The sequence below is a fragment of the Coregonus clupeaformis genome, chromosome 15, assembly GCF_020615455.1.
Source record: "Coregonus clupeaformis isolate EN_2021a chromosome 15, ASM2061545v1, whole genome shotgun sequence".
NCBI classification, from domain to species: Eukaryota; Metazoa; Chordata; class Actinopteri; order Salmoniformes; family Salmonidae; genus Coregonus; species Coregonus clupeaformis.
This window is the reverse complement of record NC_059206.1, coordinates 51,155,628-51,173,416: the sequence shown is the minus strand read 5'-3', so window position 1 is coordinate 51,173,416 and position 17,789 is coordinate 51,155,628. Positions and strand designations below refer to the sequence as shown.

General features: G+C 43.5%; 1 protein-coding gene across 4 annotated transcripts in view; it reads right to left on the bottom strand.

Moving 5' to 3' along the window:
* The window catches only part of LOC121582857 (rab GTPase-activating protein 1), a 142,620-nt gene extending 125,186 nt beyond the window's left edge, over positions 1 to 17,434 (bottom strand). For all 4 annotated transcript variants that reach the window (XM_041898996.2, XM_041898997.2, XM_041898999.2 and 1 more), the window contains exon 1: positions 17,336 to 17,434. The gene's annotated coding sequence lies outside the window, so the exon portion shown is untranslated. The remainder of the gene's footprint in view (positions 1 to 17,335) is intronic.
* Positions 17,435 to 17,789: the final 355 nt, after the last annotated feature.

The following is a 17,789-nucleotide window of genomic DNA, read 5'->3' as shown; positions in this document are numbered from 1 at the left end:
ACAATTTTTTGCAGTATTACTTTAGTGCCTTCTTGCAAACAGGGTGCATGTTTTGGAATATTTGTATTCTGTACAGGCTTCCTTCTTTTCACTATGTCAATTAGGTTAGTATTGTGGAATAACTACAATGTTGATCCATCCTCAGCTGTCTCCTAATTTCAACCATTAAACTCTGTAACTGTTTTAAAATAACCATTGGCCTCATGATGAATTCTATGAGCGGTTTCCTTCCTCTCCAGCAACTGAGTTAGGAAGGACGCCTGTATCTTTGTAGTGACTGGTTGTATTGATACACCATCCAAAGTGTAATTAATAATTTCACCATGCTCAAAGGGATATTCAATGTCTGCTACCAACAGGTGCCCTTAGCGAGGCATTGGAAAACTTCCTTGATCTTTGTGGTTGAATCTGTGTTTGAAATTCACTGCTCGACTGAGGTACTTGCATGGACTCACTGTGTGCAATAATAGTGTTTAACAGATCATTGTATGTGTGAGGTATAGAGATGAGGTAGTCATTCAAAGATCATGTCAAACACTATTATTGCACACAGAGTGAGTCCATGCAACTGATTGTGACTTTTGATTGTGGCTCTGTCAGAGTAACCATCGGGTTCTTGGTCACCTCCCTGACCAAGGCCCTTCTCCCCCGATTGCTCAGTTTGGCCGGGTGGCCAGCTCTAGGAAGAGTCTTGGTGGTTCCAAACTTCTTCCATTTAAGAATGATGGAGCCACTGTGTTATTGGGTAAGTCCATAGTAAGTCAATTGGGCTAACTGGCTAGCTAGCTAGCTACGAAGAATTGATAGCTAGCTACCCACGAAAAATGTACATCTACCTTAGATAACATTAGTTTTAGGTCATTTTCACATATAGTTTGCTGATAATTATGAAGTAAAACGTTTGCTTTGTGTATATCTTGTTTAGTCTCTATTGTAGCCATTGGCCTGGCTGGAAGAAGGTTCAGTGAATGGGGAGGTTCAGCGTGAGGTAATTACCCTAATAAGGGTTTCTCAAATGTCATGTTTTATGCATTCTCCACACTCTCGTCCTCACAACAACATACTCAAGAGAAGGTCCTTGGAGGATGCACTGGTAGCATGAGTGTGTGGAGCAAGGTAGTATACATATTGAGAAACACTCCCTGCTACACTTGTGAGAAACAAGTTTTGGTTTATTTCATAACCATAATTTACGAGATTTGTCTATTTTTTAATTGTCTTTTGTTTGGAGTGCTGGTTTCTCTGTCCAGATAATGTTGAGGGAAGAGCACGCATAGAAGTACCTGGCCTGCTGCGCAGAAATGTATGAAAGTGTTTTATTAACATCCATTGCGAATGTTAATATATTAAAACTATAGTTCCTCACAGTAAGCTATTTGAAAATTCTTTCCAACAATCTCCCCCTCGATAATCACCAATCCTCGGTGTGAAAGAGCAATGGAAGTTATAGGCCTACTGCTGCATTGGCCTATAAGCTTTGAGTTCCATGCGCTCATTTCTATAGCCGCCTATGGATCACGGTGTATCAATGTGTCCATATGGCAGAGGCTGGTGCTCTCGCATTTACTTTTAGATTAATTCCGATTTTTATGATTAACCACGTGACAATGATTTTGAGAAACAAAAACGTTATTGAAATTAAACTGTTCCACGATAATGCGCATATGAAAATCATAACTAGCACGCAGAACAGTAAAATGGTAGGACATATTTTAAACTTCCCCAAATTTGAAACGCAAGCCCTGCCTATGAAGTCTTTATAAAATAATTGCTTCCATGTTTCCATGGTTGGATTTTGCCTATAGGCTCATTCGAAACAAGATAAGAAATGCCTCATAACATGAAATAAAACATTCAGGTTTTAAACAATTAAGTATGTTTTCAAAAGGCATACTGCCTCCAGCTCACATTGTAAAATGGTGAGTGACGTGCCGATAGCCTGTTGCATGCATGGTGAATGGGAGGCGCGCTTCAATACCAACTGAGAAATAAAAATAGCTATTTTTACTCGTGCACCAAAACTGTTTTTAACACGCGATTGCATTTAGAATTGTTGCGCAATGAATGGGTTTATAAAAGCACATTTTACTCCAGTAGCAAGTTGCAGGAGAAATCAAGCTCAAAATAGGCTCTGTATGCTGTGCGCGTGTGATAGTTAAATTGGATAAATAAGATACATGATGAATAACAAAAATACACAGGCCAATTTAATTCCACTAAATTATGCAAATTAACCGTATTTTACTATATACCGGTATTGATGCATAGACCGGTTTGGGTTTTTACTTTACCTTCTATAAGGAGCGCATTTGTTGTTGCTCGACCACTAGACACTTGCATTCAGTCTGCATGGTCAATGCAGCACGTGCAACAATGTTGATGACTACGATGCTGTTTCCACTTTGCCCATTAATATAAATCCACAAGCATTCTATAATTACACTATTAGTTTGTGTTTCGTATATCTGCAAACAGCTAGTTTGTCTTTTCTTAGCAAGTTGTGGCTAAGTTGTGTTAGCCGGTAATGCTAATCGCTAGTTACCTGGCTAGCTAGCTAGCTACCTAATGTAGCCAAAGATTATAGGGTCCCCTAGGAAACAGACGAATACTTTCCTTCCTACCCTGTCACAATACCTCCTCCCTGGCACTTTCATTAATTGTCATGTCAAACACTGTATTCAAAGTGCCCACTATTATCTTCTAATTATAGAATTAAAATAATCATTATTTTTCCATGATTCCAACAGTTCACCCAAGTGTTTTGATCTAAATCGCTAGACCAATCGCAACATTTGGCAGTGTAGAAATTATCTCAAATGTGTGCAGGAAATGCAGAAATTGATGAAAATGCAGAAAATAGTTTGGGGTTGAAGTTTAATTGAACAGTTTAAAACAATCAGAATGGAGAGAGACCCATTGAAATCACTTTGAATGTATATGTTGCCACCCTAGGGTAATGCACTACTCGTAAAGCAAATTTAGAACTTTTGTAATTCAAAAACATAAAATATCATTATAAATGTGAAAAATACCGTGATATCAAATTTTGCCCATATCGCCCAGCCCTACTATAGACCGATAAGCATGACGGTCAAATGTATTTACATCGACTGGTATTTACATAAATAAATAAAAAGCATTATTTTGCAATGGGATTATTATTATATTTTTTTGGGGGGGGGGGGTATAATGTATCAATATTTATTGTTTACAAATTTGCCAATTAATAAATAGCACAATTTTGGATTCCACCCACATCTACAAATCGAAATTTTAGCGAGCTCCTTTTCTCCTTCTGCTTTGGCCATGCAGTGAGCATCGCAAAGTGATTGCTGTACACGTTATGAAATTATTTTTACCCTGTATATCTAAAAATGGCCATACAGACTTGATCTTTTAAAACGAAACTAGCCAAACTATTGCTGATGGTGAAACTGAACAATAAAAATCAAATCTAAAGCCCCATTCAGCAGGTAGCCTATAACCAGATGACAGTTGTGTCTCCAGTAGCTTACTTTTATTCCGGTAAAACACAATTTTCAACAGCGCATAGATAACAATAACCTAGGAAATTACATAGTTTGTCACTCAACTAAAAAAGCCTAATAAGCCATTTTAGCATTTGAATGTTGAAGGTGCCACGCAGATGTGCAAGATCAGGAACAGGTCGCCTACCTCGCGTTGATCAGCGCACGAAGCTGGGCACAGTGCGCAGTTTGACTAGGCTACTGATATATCCCTGTGGTCGGCGTGCTAAATGACTTGTTGATCAATGACTATTAACACAGCTACATGCTTAGTTCGACACTGAAGGAGAGGATGCATCGATTGTCACAAAACATTAGGTATTTTCGAAAGGTATAAATAAATTAATATGAGCAACAACAACAAAAATGAATCGTCGATTCGTAACATTTGAATACATTTTCTGAACGACGCATGCTACATTTGGATCGGTTTGGGGTATGCGGACCGATGCAGTCATCTCTTAAACACTTGAATCGAAACTTCACGCTTCTATCACAGCTATCGTGATGTTTTTTTAGACAGTATGAATTTACTCTCATAAAAGCTGTGGATGGAAAACGTGGTTAGTTAAGGCAATTTTTTTGCTCTAGATTGCAGGAAATGGCAGTTACAGGTGTTCAAAAATGCACCTTCTTAAAAAATGGACACTGAGCGGCATTGCCTTCACGTGCATGAACACAAAGTGACCAAGTGAGATGGATGCGTCATTCTTTTCAAGTCACACACAGACACACAACACAGATGCACCCAGGCAGAACTTCAAAACACATACACATGGGACGGTTAAACAGTCACATGCATGAACGGACAATCAGACACGAACACACACGCAATACACTGGCTGAAACCGAAAACAAATGTGCACTGACACATTCACACAAGAAGACGCTCTTTCCCTCTGATACTGCCCACATTGTAGCAATACATGCTCCAAAGTCTCTATTTCCTGACAATAATCACACTTTCCTGATGGATGCTTTCCTATCACATTTAATGTCTTATTCAACTGGCTGTGTCCCACCCTTAATCTTGTAAAAATAGCCTGCTCTCTTCTGTCCCTTCCTGCCGTCCTCCCCTCCCCGACATTCCTCTGTACCTGAAATAAATGCCTTCCCTTATTATCTCTATTCCACTGCTCCTGCCATCTCTGCACCATCACTGTATATATCAGTCTTTTTGCCTCTGCCTTGCTCATTGACACTTCAACATCAACATCCCCACTACTAAGTGCTTGTTTAGCCTGTTCATCTACTGCCTCGTTCCCCTCCACCCCCATATGGGCTGGAACCCAAGTAAATCTTATCTGAATACCCATCTGTTTAATCCTTTGTAGCACCTCATAAAGCGGGTCTTGTCTGCTACGTGAGCTAAAGGACTGGAGACTCATTAACACTGCACATGAGTCAGAGCAAATAACTATTCTATCTGGCATAACTTCCTCCACCCACTGCAAGTCCAACAGTATGGCCATCAGCTCCGCCGTATATACAGCCAGATGATCTGTAATACGTTTCCTGACTTCCACCCCACACTCCTGCACTACAAATGCTGCCCCAGTATGTCCTTGGATCTTTTGAACCATCTGTGTAAATGGCCACAAAATCCTGATACATAGTTTCCAGACGTCTCTTAAAGGAATCAGCTGGATCAACCCCCTCCCTATCTTTCTGTAGTCTCTCCAACACTTCTAGATCAACTACTGGAGGCAGGAGTAGCCATGGTGGATTTACAGGAATAACTACCGTCGGACTAAACTCCCTTCCATACAGTCCCATCTCCTTCGCCTGGGTATTACCCACCCACCCAAAGCTTGTGTTCGGTCTTCGCTCATGTTCCCAGCATGCCTGTAAAATCCCTTTCGCAGGATGAGACACCCCATGCCCTTGTAGGTTGACCTCTCTGTAGCTCTCTCGTTCTCTCTGTAGCTCCCTCTCTTTCTCTCTCTGTAGTGCTCTCTCTGTGTAGCTCTCTCTCTCTGTGTAGCTCTCTCTCTCTGTGTAGCGCGCCCGCTCTCTGTAGCTTGCCCTCTCTCTGTAGCGCTCTCTCTCTCTGTGTAGCTCTCTCTCGCTCTCCCTGTAGCTCTCTCGCTCTCTCTCGCTCTCTCTGTAGCTCTCTCGTTCTCTGCAGCACTCTGTAGCGCTCTCTCTCTGTAGTGCTCCCTCTTTCTCTCTGTAGCGCTCTCTCTGTAGCTCTCCCTCTCTCGCTGTAGCTCTCTCTCTTTCTCTCTCTGTACCTCTCTCTCTCTGCAGCCCTCTCTCTCTGCAGCCCTCTCTCTCTGCAGCCCTCTCTCTCTGCAGCCCTCTCTCTCTGCAGCCCTCTCTCTCTGCAGCCCTCTCTCTCTGCAGCCCTCTCTCTCTGCAGCCCTCTCTCTCTGCAGCCCTCTCTCTCTCTGCAGCCCTCTCTCTCTCTGCAGCCCTCTCTCTCTCTGCAGCCCTCTCTCTCTCTGCAGCCCTCTCTCTCTGCAGCCCTCTCTCTCTGCAGCCCTCTCTCTCTCTGCAGCCCTCTCTCTCTCTGCAGCCCTCTCTCTCTCTGCAGCCCTCTCTCTCTCTGCAGCCCTCTCTCTCTCTGCAGCCCTCTCTCTCTCTGCAGCCCTCTCTCTCTCTGCAGCCCTCTCTCTCTCTGCAGCCCTCTCTCTCTCTCAGCCCTCTCTCTCTCTCAGCCCTCTCTCTCTCTCTCTCTCTGCAGCCCTCTCTCTCTCTCTCTGCAGCCCTCTCTCTCTCTCTGCAGCCCTCTCTCTCTCTCTCTGCAGCCCTCTCTCTCTCTCTCTGCAGCCCTCTCTCTCTCTCTCTGCAGCCCTCTCTCTCTCTCTCTCTCTCTCTCTCTCTGCAGCCCTCTCTCTCTCTCTCTCTCTCTCTCTCTCTCTACAGCCCTCTCTCTCTCTCTCTCTGCAGCCCTCTCTCTCTCTCTCTCTGCAGCCCTCTCTCTCTCTCTCTCTGCAGCCCTCTCTCTCTCTCTCTCTGCAGCCCTCTCTCTCTCTCTCTCTCTCTCTCTCTGCAGCCCTCTCTCTCTCTCCCTCTGCAGCCCTCTCTCTCTCCCTCTGCAGCCCTCTCTCTCTCCCTCTGCAGCCCTCTCTCTCTCCCTCTGCAGCCCTCTCTCTCTCCCTCTGCAGCCCTCTCTCCCTCTCTCTGCAGCCCCCCCTCTCTCTCTCTGCAGCCCTCTCTCTCTCTCTGCAGCCCTCTCTCTCTCTCTGCAGCCCTCTCTCTCTCTCTGCAGCCCTCTCTCTCTCTCTGCAGCCCTCTCTCTCTCTCTGCAGCCCTCTCTCTCTCTCTGCAGCCCTCTCTCTCTCTGCAGCCCTCTCTCTCTCTCTGCAGCCCTCTCTCTCTCTCTCTGCAGCCCTCTCTCTCTCTCTCTCTCTCTCTCTGCAGCCCTCTCTCTCTCTCTCTCTGCAGCCCTCTCTCTCTCTCGCTCGCTCTCTCTGCAGCCCTCTCTCTCTCTCTCTCTCTGCAGCCCTCTCTCTCTGCAGCCCTCTCGCTCGCTCTCTCTGCAGCCCTCTCTCTGCAGCCCTCTCTCTCTCTCTCTCTGCAGCCCTCTCTCTCTCTGCAGCCCTCTCTCTCTCTGCAGCCCTCTCTCTCTCTGCAGCCCTCTCTCTCTCTGCAGCCCTCTCTCTCTCTGCAGCCCTCTCTCTCTCTGCAGCCCTCTCTCTCTCTGCAGCCCTCTCTCTCTCTGCAGCCCTCTCTCTCTCTGCAGCCCTCTCTCTCTCTGCAGCCCTCTCTCTCTCTGCAGCCCTCCCTCTCTCTGCAGCGCTCTCTCTCTCTCTGCAGCCCTCCCTCTCTCTGCAGCCCTCTCTCTCTCTAGCCCCCCTTTACCCCTCTCTCGCTCTCTTTCCCTCTCTCTGTAGTGCTCTCTCTGTAGCTCTCGCTCTCTCTCTGTAGCTCTCTCTGTGTAGCTCTCTCTCTGCAGCCCTCTCTCTCTCTGTAGCTCTCCCTTTACCCCTCTCTCGCTCTCGGCCTCAGGACATTACAGCTAAATGGAGAGCAACAGACTGCACAAACAAGAAAGACTGAAATACAAGCTGCTGATGTTTTCTTCCTCCCTCCCTCACTTTCTCTCTCTCTCCCCTCCATCTCTCGCTGTAATGCATGTATAGGAAGAAAGTAAATGGGGGTGATGCTAAGTCTGACTGCTGAGCTAATGCAGCAAGAGTTCCTATCTTCTGTCCTGCCTAGCTAGCTGTCATGTCAGCTAGTTGTCACCATGACAACACCATCTATTTATCCCATCAGAGGGACCATCTTGACATTTCTAGATGTTCCACATCTTCTATAGTTGGCTGGGCTGTTAATAAAGCCTCTCATACAATGGTCATCAGTCAGACTATTAGAGGAGTTAGGCTAGGGTTTACTCGATACAGCTACTAGAGGAGGTTGGTTACTAGGGTTTGGCTCGCTACTCAGCTGTCACAGCCTTTCAGTGGCTTTTCAGTGATGGTCAGCTATGTCTTCAGTCCTGGCACTGTAGGGGGACTCTTAAGCCTTGATCACACCGATAGTGTCATTGCGCAAAATAGTATGCAGCATCATCAGGATATGTGTGCAACACACCTAACATTTCTGTCAAGCCGTCTACGCATACAGTTTGACGCATACATTCCATAAATCCAACTATGCACCACACAGAACGCACTGCAACTACCTCTGCAACGCAATGCTGCAAGGCAAATACAGCGTTCCATTGGAAATGAATGTACTTCTGGTGTACCGAAATGCAATGACGCTGTCGGTGTGAACGAGGCGTTATCTCCCTGTGCCCGACTCTCTCCCTCTTTCACTCTCACTCTCTTTCACTCTCACTCCCTCCCACTCTCTCTCCAGCTGAACTGGCTGCTTTAAAGCCTGCCAGGCCAGCTGAGCTCTCCTCTTCTCTCCTCTCATTGCATCTCATCTCACCTCACCTCACAAGGGAGAGGAAGACCGTGAATGTGAGCACTCAGGCTTGCAACACATACACTAGCTTCAACCACATTCGCTGCAGTGATTTAAAGGCAGAGAGAGGGAGATAGAAGGGGGGGGGTTACAGAGTTGAGCTTGGGACAGTCGAGTCACGAGTGCACAAGAGAGGAGAGAGAGAAAGAGAGGAAAGGAAAGAGAGAGACGGCGACAGTCCCTGAATCACATTGTGAGGGTGATGACAACCATCTTATTCAGAAGAAGGAACTCAGCCACAAGCTTACAGTGGCTCGGGGTGGTTAATGGATATTCATGAAGAGATCTTACACAGTTCCCTATCATAACCTACTAAAACAGTTTTACGTGGAAGACAGGGCAGGATAACATATGTTACTATACTGAACAAAAATATAAATGCAACATGAGCTGAAATAAAAGATCCCAGAATTTTTCCATACGCACAAAAAGCTTATTTCTCTCAGATTCTGTGCAGAAATGTGTTTACATCTCTGTTAGTGAGCATTTCTCCTTTGCCAAGACAATCCTTCCACCTGAAATGTGTTGCATATCATGAAGCTGATTAAACAGCATTATCATTACAGAGGTGCACCTTGTGCTGGGGACAATAAACGGCCACTCTAAAATGTGCAGTTGTCACACAACACAATGCCACAGATTTCTCAAGTTTTGATGGTGCGTGCAATTGGCATGCTGACTGCAGGAATGTCAACCAGAGCTGTTGCAGAGAATGTAATGTTCATGTTCTACCATAAACCGCCTCCAACCTTGTTTAGAGAATTTGGCAGTACGTCCAACCGGCCTCACAACCGCAGACCACGTGTTACCATGCCACCTGTGGGATCGTCTGAGACCAGCCACCCGGACAGCTGATGAAACTGAGGAGTATTTCTGTCTGTAGTAAAGCCCTTTTGTGGAGAAAAACTCATGCTGATTGGCTGGGCCTGGCTCCCCAGTGGGTGACTGATTTCCTTATATGAACTGTAACTCAGTAAAATCGTTGATATTGTTGCATGTTGCTTTTATATTTTTGTTCAGTATACAGCGCATTCAGAAAGTATTCAGACCCCTTGACTTTTTCCACATTTTATGTTACAGCCTTATTCTAAAATTGATTAAATTATTTTTTCCCCCTCATCAATCTACACAATACCCCATAATGACAAAGCAAAAATAGGTTTTTTGAAATGTTTGCAAGTTCATTAAAAATAAAAACCTAAATATTACATTTACGTAAGTATTCAGACCCTTTACTCAGTACTTTGTTGAAGCACCTTTGGCAGTGATTACAACCTCCAGTCTTCTTGGGTATTACGCTACAAGCTTGCCACACCTGTATTTGGGGAGATTCTCCCATTCTTCTCTACAGATCCTCTCAAGTTCTGTCAGGTTGGACGCGGAGCGTCGCTGCACAGCTATTTTCAGGTCTCTCCAGAGATGTTCGATCAGGTTCAAGTCCGGGCTCTGGCTGGGCCACTCAAGGACATTCAGAGACTTGTCCCGAAGCCACTCCTGCGTTGTCTTGGCTTTGTGCTGTTAGAAGGTGAACCTTCACCCCAGTCTGAGGTCCTGAGCGCTCTGGAGCAGGTTTTCATCAAGGATCCTGACTAGTCTCCCAGTCCCTGCCGCTGAAAAACATCCCCACAGCATGATGCTGCCACCACAATCCTTCACCGTAGGGATGGTGCCAGGTTTCCTCCAGATGAATGCTTAGCATTCAGGCCAAAGAGTTCAATCTTGGTTTCATCAGACCAGAGAATCTTGTTTCTCATGGTCTGAGAGTCTTTAGGTGCCTTTTGGCAAAGGCCAAGCAGGCTCTCATGTGCCTTTTACTAAGGAGTGGCTTCCATCTGGCCACTCTACCATAAAGGCCTGATTGGTGGAGTGCTGCAGAGATGGTTGTCCTTCTGGAAGATTCTCCCATCTCCACAGAGAAACTCCGGAGCTCTGTCAGAGTGACCATCGGGTTCTTGGTCACCTCCCTGACCAAGGCCATTCTCCCCTGATTGCTCAATTTGGCCAGGCAGCCAGCTCTAGGAAGAGTCTTGGTGGTCCAAACTTCTTCTACCTAAGAATGATGGAGGCAACTGTGTTCTTGGGGACCTTCAATGCTGCAATTCCTTCGACCTCATGGCTTGGTTTTTGCTCTGACATGCACTGTCAACTGTGGGACCTTATATAGACAGGTGTGTGCCTTTCCAAATTATGTCCAATCAATTGAATTTACCACAGGTGGACTCCAATCAAGTTGTAGAAACATCTCAAGGAGGATCAATGGAAACAGGATGCATCTGAGCTCAATTTCGAGTCTCATAGCAAAGGGTCTGAATACTATACTGTAAATAAGGTATTTCTGTTTTTTATTTGTAATACATTTGCAAACATTTCTTAAAACCTGTTTTCGCTTTGTCATTATGGGGTATTGTGTGTAGATTGATGAGAGAAAAAACACATTTAATCAATTTTAGAATAAGGCTGTAACCTAACAAAATGTGGAAAAAGTAAAGGGGTCTGAATACTTTCTGAATGCACTTTATATGTGACCGACCACCTCGATTCGGTTTGATGTAGCAAAAGAAATACACTTTATCTAGTCCTTGGCCTATATCCCAATCTGACATTGGTGCAGGTCATGTTGTTCTTCACCCTACCGTCTCTGGTAAACACACACTATATCAAATTAAATAAAGTTTATTTGTCACATGCACAGGCTACAGAAGGCGTAAACGGTACAGTGAAATTGCAACTTGCATGTGCATAGTACTGATATCAAAAATAGAACGTATCCAGATACAAATATTTTATAAATATTTTCTAATTATTAGATGATGCTTACCCAGACACACTGGTCTAAATTGATAGGTCATGTGAAATAAATTCTATAACCACATCTAGCTAAGTGGATGGATCACTATTGTCTAGACATGTGCACATGTTCATGAAATATAATAGATGGCCGTAATTACCCCCAGACACACCTGGCTAAGTTGATGGGTCATGTCATCATCTAGCGAAGTGGAGTATTTTGTTTAGACATGTAGCTAGCTAGTTAGCTAAATAATTAACCATAACCCCAAACCATACTACTAGCAATAAAAAAACTGATTGTCATAGCTAGCCACCATGCATGAAATGTTGTAGCATGAATCTGCAGGTAGCTAAAGCTAACCAACTAGGTTCAATGTTAGCTAGCTAGCTAACATTATGCTATAACTAGCAATGCAAATGGTTTCTGAGATACAAATAATATTAATGCAAAATCATACAACATTCACTAGCTAGCTAACAGTACGCTTTAACTTGCAATGAAAATGACTTTCTGACTAAATTATAAACGTATAATATCTAAGAATGCAGCTAGACTCTTACCCGTATACATGGATGAATGCTTCACTGCAGACTGGGATGCCTTTAACTCTGTTTTGTTTGTACAGCTTGTTTGGCCTGCGTTGTGTCAAGTCACTCCGGTTCACACTGACCGTGTGCAGAAAGTAGTCCATCACAACTGTTTCCTACTGATCTTTGTCGATAGTGCCTGCTAAATTCAGGGCAGCATTGTTGTTGAGAGCAGTAGAAACACTTTTGCAGTTCTCCACGGCTAACGTTATATCTTTCAAAACAGCTGTGGTAGCAAGGATTACCTACACATACGGAGCAGCTCACGTTATAGACAGAAGCATGCTACATGGCAGATCAATCAGGTTCCTGTCTTTTTCCGTGGCTAAACCAACCAGGTTGGTAATTTAACAATTGTATTCGTATTTACAGATGGCATACAAGTTTGTTATTAAGGCACATGAAAGTACGTTCAAATGCCTCTCCTGTGAAGTAGTGACGTGCAACACGTGCCTAGCTTCCTGAAACGGGTCACACATATTGATGCACGGACCGGTTTGGGTTTTCACTTTCTTGTATAACAGTATATTAATGTTTGTTTTGTTAAATGTGTTACGCCACTCTGCCGTGTGTAATGTCTGTTTTTATAGTTTACTTGCAATTACTCCATTTGCTACTTGAGTCGTCTCTCTTCCTCTCTCCTTCAAAAACACGCCAAGCCTCGCCCTGTCACTCAAACAGAGCAATTTTTGCTCTACCACAAGTCACAACCATTTAAGCATGGGGCATATTCATTCCGCCAATTATGTTGCAAAACGTTACTTAAATGGAAGCAAGCAGAAAGAAACGATGCGGGACCCACCTGAATTTGTCCAATAGAAACTTGTTTTCTCTGTTTGCTTCCGTTTGGTTCATAAACGGTTTTCATAATGAATTCACCCGTCGCATGCTTCCCAGTCTAAACAGTTCGGCCATATATTATGATGACATTTTGTGACTAATTATGTTTTGGTTAGTTTTGGGATTCGGGAGGTTTTGTTTCGGATGTTCGCGCACACTTAATTTTTTCTTGAGGCAAGTCGAAGTTCGGTAGAAGAAGTCTACGCCCCTTCGTCGGTGATTGGTCAACAGTACTATTCCTAGTAGGAGTGGGAACTATGGACGGGATTCTTCAATTAAGTGTTTGTTGTCATTCAACGAGAGACTACTAGTTCTCATGCAAATGTTTTCACTTGAGAAATACTGCACCAAACATCTTAGTTAGATATAAAATTGTGCAACTAAGACCTCCTCAGCAAAAACATAAAAGTTACAGATTTCTGACTATTTTGAGGAAGTGTTATTGGCAATGTTGTTGCTATGGTGTCTCAAGAGGGACATACTATGGTGTCTCAAGAGGGACAAAAAGTAATATTGCCGTTTTATTCTCGTTTTTCAAGTGAAGGTATTTTAAGGGAGAATGCGAGGCACAGACGTTCACGTCGACTAGCTGAGTTCTGTTAGGAGCAAACCGAACCTAGTATGCTGGCGCCTTTAGTTGTCGTTCACTCGTAGTGACAGTCTGCATGGTCAAATGTTGGTGACAACGATGCTGCTTTCCACTTTACTTCTTCATATAAAATCCACAAGTGTTCCATAATTACACTATTAGTTTGTGTATCTTACTGTCTGCAAACAGCTCGTTTGTCTTTTCATGTTAGCCGCTAATGCTGATCGCTAGTTAGCTGGCTAGCTTGCCAGCTAGCTAAATGTACTTAGAGCAAACATAGCTAGCTAGCTAATCCAGCCTGATAACAGTGCTGGTGTAGGCCTAAATCAGCATGTTGTTTATGCAACAGTATTCTAAAATCAGAGAGAAATAAACTAAGCATTCATATTTTTGCTACATCAAAGCTACATCAAGTAAGAGAAAACATCTAATTAGGGTCCACTGGGAAACACTGACCAACACTTTGGTTCCTACCCTGTCACAATAACACCTCCCTGGCTTTTTCATTCGTTGTCATGTCAAACAGTCCCCAGTATCTGACGTTGTCATGTCAAACTGTCTCAGTCCCCAGTATCTATGCTGTAATAGTCTTTGTGCCAGGGGGTTAGGGTCAGTCTGTCTTATCTGGTGTATTTCTCCTCTTATCTAGTATCCTGTCTGATCTTAAGTATGCTCCCTCTAATTCTCCCATCTCTCTCTCTCTCTCTCTCTCTCTCTCTCTCTCCCTCCCCTCCCGGAGGACCTGAGCCCTAGGACAATGCCTCAGGACTACCTGGCCTGACGACTCCTGGCTGAACCCGTCCCCAGTCCATCTGGTCGTGCTGCTGATTCAGTTTCTACTGTTCTGCCTATGGAACCCTGACCTGTTCACTGGGCCTGCTACCTTCTCCCAGACCTGCTAATTCGACCCTCTCTCTCCCTCTACCGCACCTGCTGTCTCGACCTCTGAATGCTTGGCTATGAAAAGCCAACTGATATTTACTCCTGAGGTGCTGACCTGTTGCACCCTCTATAACCACTGTGATTATTATTTGACCTTGTTGGTCATCATTGAACATCTTGAAGAACGATCTAGCTTTAATGGCAACGTACTCTTATAATCTCCACAGGCACAGCCAGAAGAGGACTGGCCACCCCTCAGAGCCTGGTTCCTCTCTATGTTTCTTCCTAAGTTCCTGCCTTTTTAGGGAATTTTTCCTAGCCACCGTGCTTCTACATCTGCATTGCTTGCTCTTTGGGGTTTTAGGCTGGGTTTCTGTATAAGCACTTTGTGACATCTGCTGACGTAAAAAGGGCTTTATAAATAAATGTAATTGATTGATTGAAACAATACTGTATTCAAAGTGCCCACTATATTCCAACATTTGGTATAAACAATCAGAATGGAGAAAGCTCCATTAAAAACACTTAGAATGTGTTGCCAACCTAGTATCATGCACTAATCATGAAGCATATTTAGAACTTTTATTATTCAAAAACCTAAAATACCATTAAATACCGTCAAAAATGTGAAAAATACTGTGATATGATATTTTGGCCATATCTCCCAGCCCTAGTGGATGATTGGAAAATTGCATGCTAAATCACATCTGTAGCCTAATTGTAGGCCTGGCATATAGCCTTTCCTTGTAGAAAATGTTGCACAATACCATCAATCAACAGCATATGTCCACACTGACACTCCCTGACTGAAAGTCTTGCTAGGCTACTTCAGGGATACAGTAACAGTACACAAACTTGTCATGTGTCTACTCTGCTTAGAAAACAAGACAGGTGTCTTGCATCAGACAGGTGTCATAGGGGTCTTTCCATGTCATTTCAGCAAGCCATGACACCCACCATCTCAGATTGTTCTGAAATCATTTCTGCAGTTAGAAACAGATAAGATTAGCATTCCTGAAACATTATTTTGTTGAAATATAGTTTGATCTCTGAGAAATTAAGCTAATTGTTTGCAAAATGTTGTGATCCATTTAATAAACACAAGAGACCAGCTAAATGGATAAAAGGGTGTGGTGGCAGTAGCAGGAACAGCGGCAGCTAGTGGGCAGAACTTGGTACTTTCACACTGATTTATGGTAAAGAATGCAAGCGACTTCAATGGCTAATTTCTCTGAACAGGGGAAAAAAACATCACCAGATTCACAGGGAGAACATTACAAAGGTTGAAGAAGCAATACTCCAAGCAGCAGCACCATACTACTTGTCAGACATAGAGAACTGATACTGTATTCTAGTTGTTCGGGTGGGAGTGGCGTGGGTGTGTGGGGTCTTTAGGTGGCTATTGATAATTTTATTGGATTTCTCATGTCTTACTCATTGTTAGGAAGAATTATGGTCCAAACTGGATGTTAGGTACTATTTTTATTGAAGATTTTATGATTCCTATAAATTAAAAATGAGGCTTAATTTCATAGAGTTATATTATATTTTAACAAAATAATGTTTCAGGAATTCTAATCTTAACTGTTTTTAACTAAATAAATGATTTCAGAACAATCTGAGATGGTGGGTAACGAAATCCACTTCTTGTGCTTTTTGAGGTGGAATGACTCAGGAGACATCCTCCAGGAGAACAACTGACTATTTTGTTTAGTAATAGGTTAGCGCCGAACATCACTTGTGACAGTTCCCAGGGTGCAAGCCGCAAGCCTTGTCCTGTCATGACCTGACTCCTATCCATGACATGGCTGTCAATAATGCACATCATAGATGCCAATGCCAGGCTGACTGGAGGGTCATAATGCAACAACAGCAAGGCCAATACCTGGAGTTACACACCATTCAAGGCTACGTGGGGTGAGCTATTTGCACAAAGGAAAATTACAGAAATTCTGCAGCCTGGCAGAGATTTCAAAACACCTGCACACAGTCAACAACAACTCCAACAAACACTGATCATAGATAACTGTAGGCCAGGGAACTTTCCCTTACTGTGAGCACCTGCAGGTTTTTATGCAAATATTTGAATATGGTTCAGGATGAGGGGGAGGAGGGTGTGTGACTAGTACAGTTGTTTTGTCGACTGCTGCCTGTATTTCAGGTGAGTGAACAAACCTCACCTGGCCTGGGCTGCGATACCATGACTACCACTACTCATAATCACCAAGGGGAGAAAGGGCTTCTCCTTTCAAATGACAGGCACCAGAGAAATGCGGCACGTGCTAATGTTGAGGATTAATTAATATCCCTTTGGCTAAATTCCATGGTCGTCGTTAATCAGTTTTACCATCGATAACTAACGTCCCTGACACGTAATCTAACGTTACAACAGTAACAGATAGGCTATCTGACAGCTTGCAGTGCCAAGCTATGTGATAACGTACCCTAAGGTCACTTGTCTTGTAAGTCATCAAGGGGCCACTAACTAGCTGGCTAACTAGTCATTTGCCAATACAGATTATGGAATATTATAGCTACTGTAACCAGCAACTACTGTTAGCTAGCTAGCGAATTTAGCAGTCCCCTTCATTTGCAAAAAAACGTCAACGTAAGGTTACTATAGCACGGTAGTTGTATCTGCAAACAAATACATATCCAGTTAACACACCGTTGAGTACAATAAACGGTAGCTAGCTTGCTGGGACCGGGTAGAGCTAACTAGCTCGCTAATGTTAGATTGTTACTGTAGCTAGATACCGAGAAAAGCAAGCAGCGAAAGCATTACCTCTGAACACGTTAGCTAGTAGCATACGTTACACCCGCTAGCCTAGCTAGCTACATAACTCTGCTTTCTCCAGCCAACTTGGTGATGCCTGAGTTTCTTCAGAAATGTTTTGTTAATTGCCATAACATTAGTTGGAGGAACACTAGCTATATGTCTAGCTAGCTAACGTTACTGTCTATTTTGGACATAAAACCGTCAGCAAAACTGCTCGGCCTTCAAAGAGATGCACAAACCTTGAACGTTGACGTTCGGCAGCCCACTGAGCTAACGTTAGCTTAGTTACAGTAGCCAGCTATTTACAACACAGATCCATTAGCTTCAAATATCTCCAGGCTAAAATGGTCCTGTTCAGAGGAGACACTCGACTTATTTATTTAACACAGACATGCATATAAGTGTCGAATATCTTACCTGTTTCCACAATTGTGTTTTATTCCAAAGACGGTTGAAATAACATTGCACTAGCTAGCTAGCTACATCTGCAACAGCATTTGGGGCTGTAAACACAACTCAAACCCCACTGCAATGGCGCATGCGCAGTAATACACCCCTCCTTTGATTGTATCAGGAAAAGCGCTGCCTGGGACGTACCTGGTTATTGTCATCCAGACCATTATTACATTTCCCAAAGTGTATCTTTGCAAAATAATAAAACAAGATTATATGAGAAAATTAAGAGACATTGTCGGATAAAAATCGAATTAAGTGTCAAATAAGTGACGGATAAACCTATTATGCATAGGATTCAGTCATCAAGTTTCAGGTTTTTATTAGTTGTATGTACTGGAAACACATGGTATATATACACCGTCCAACGAAATGCTTACTTGCAGGTTCCTTCTCGACAATGCAACAACAATAAGAA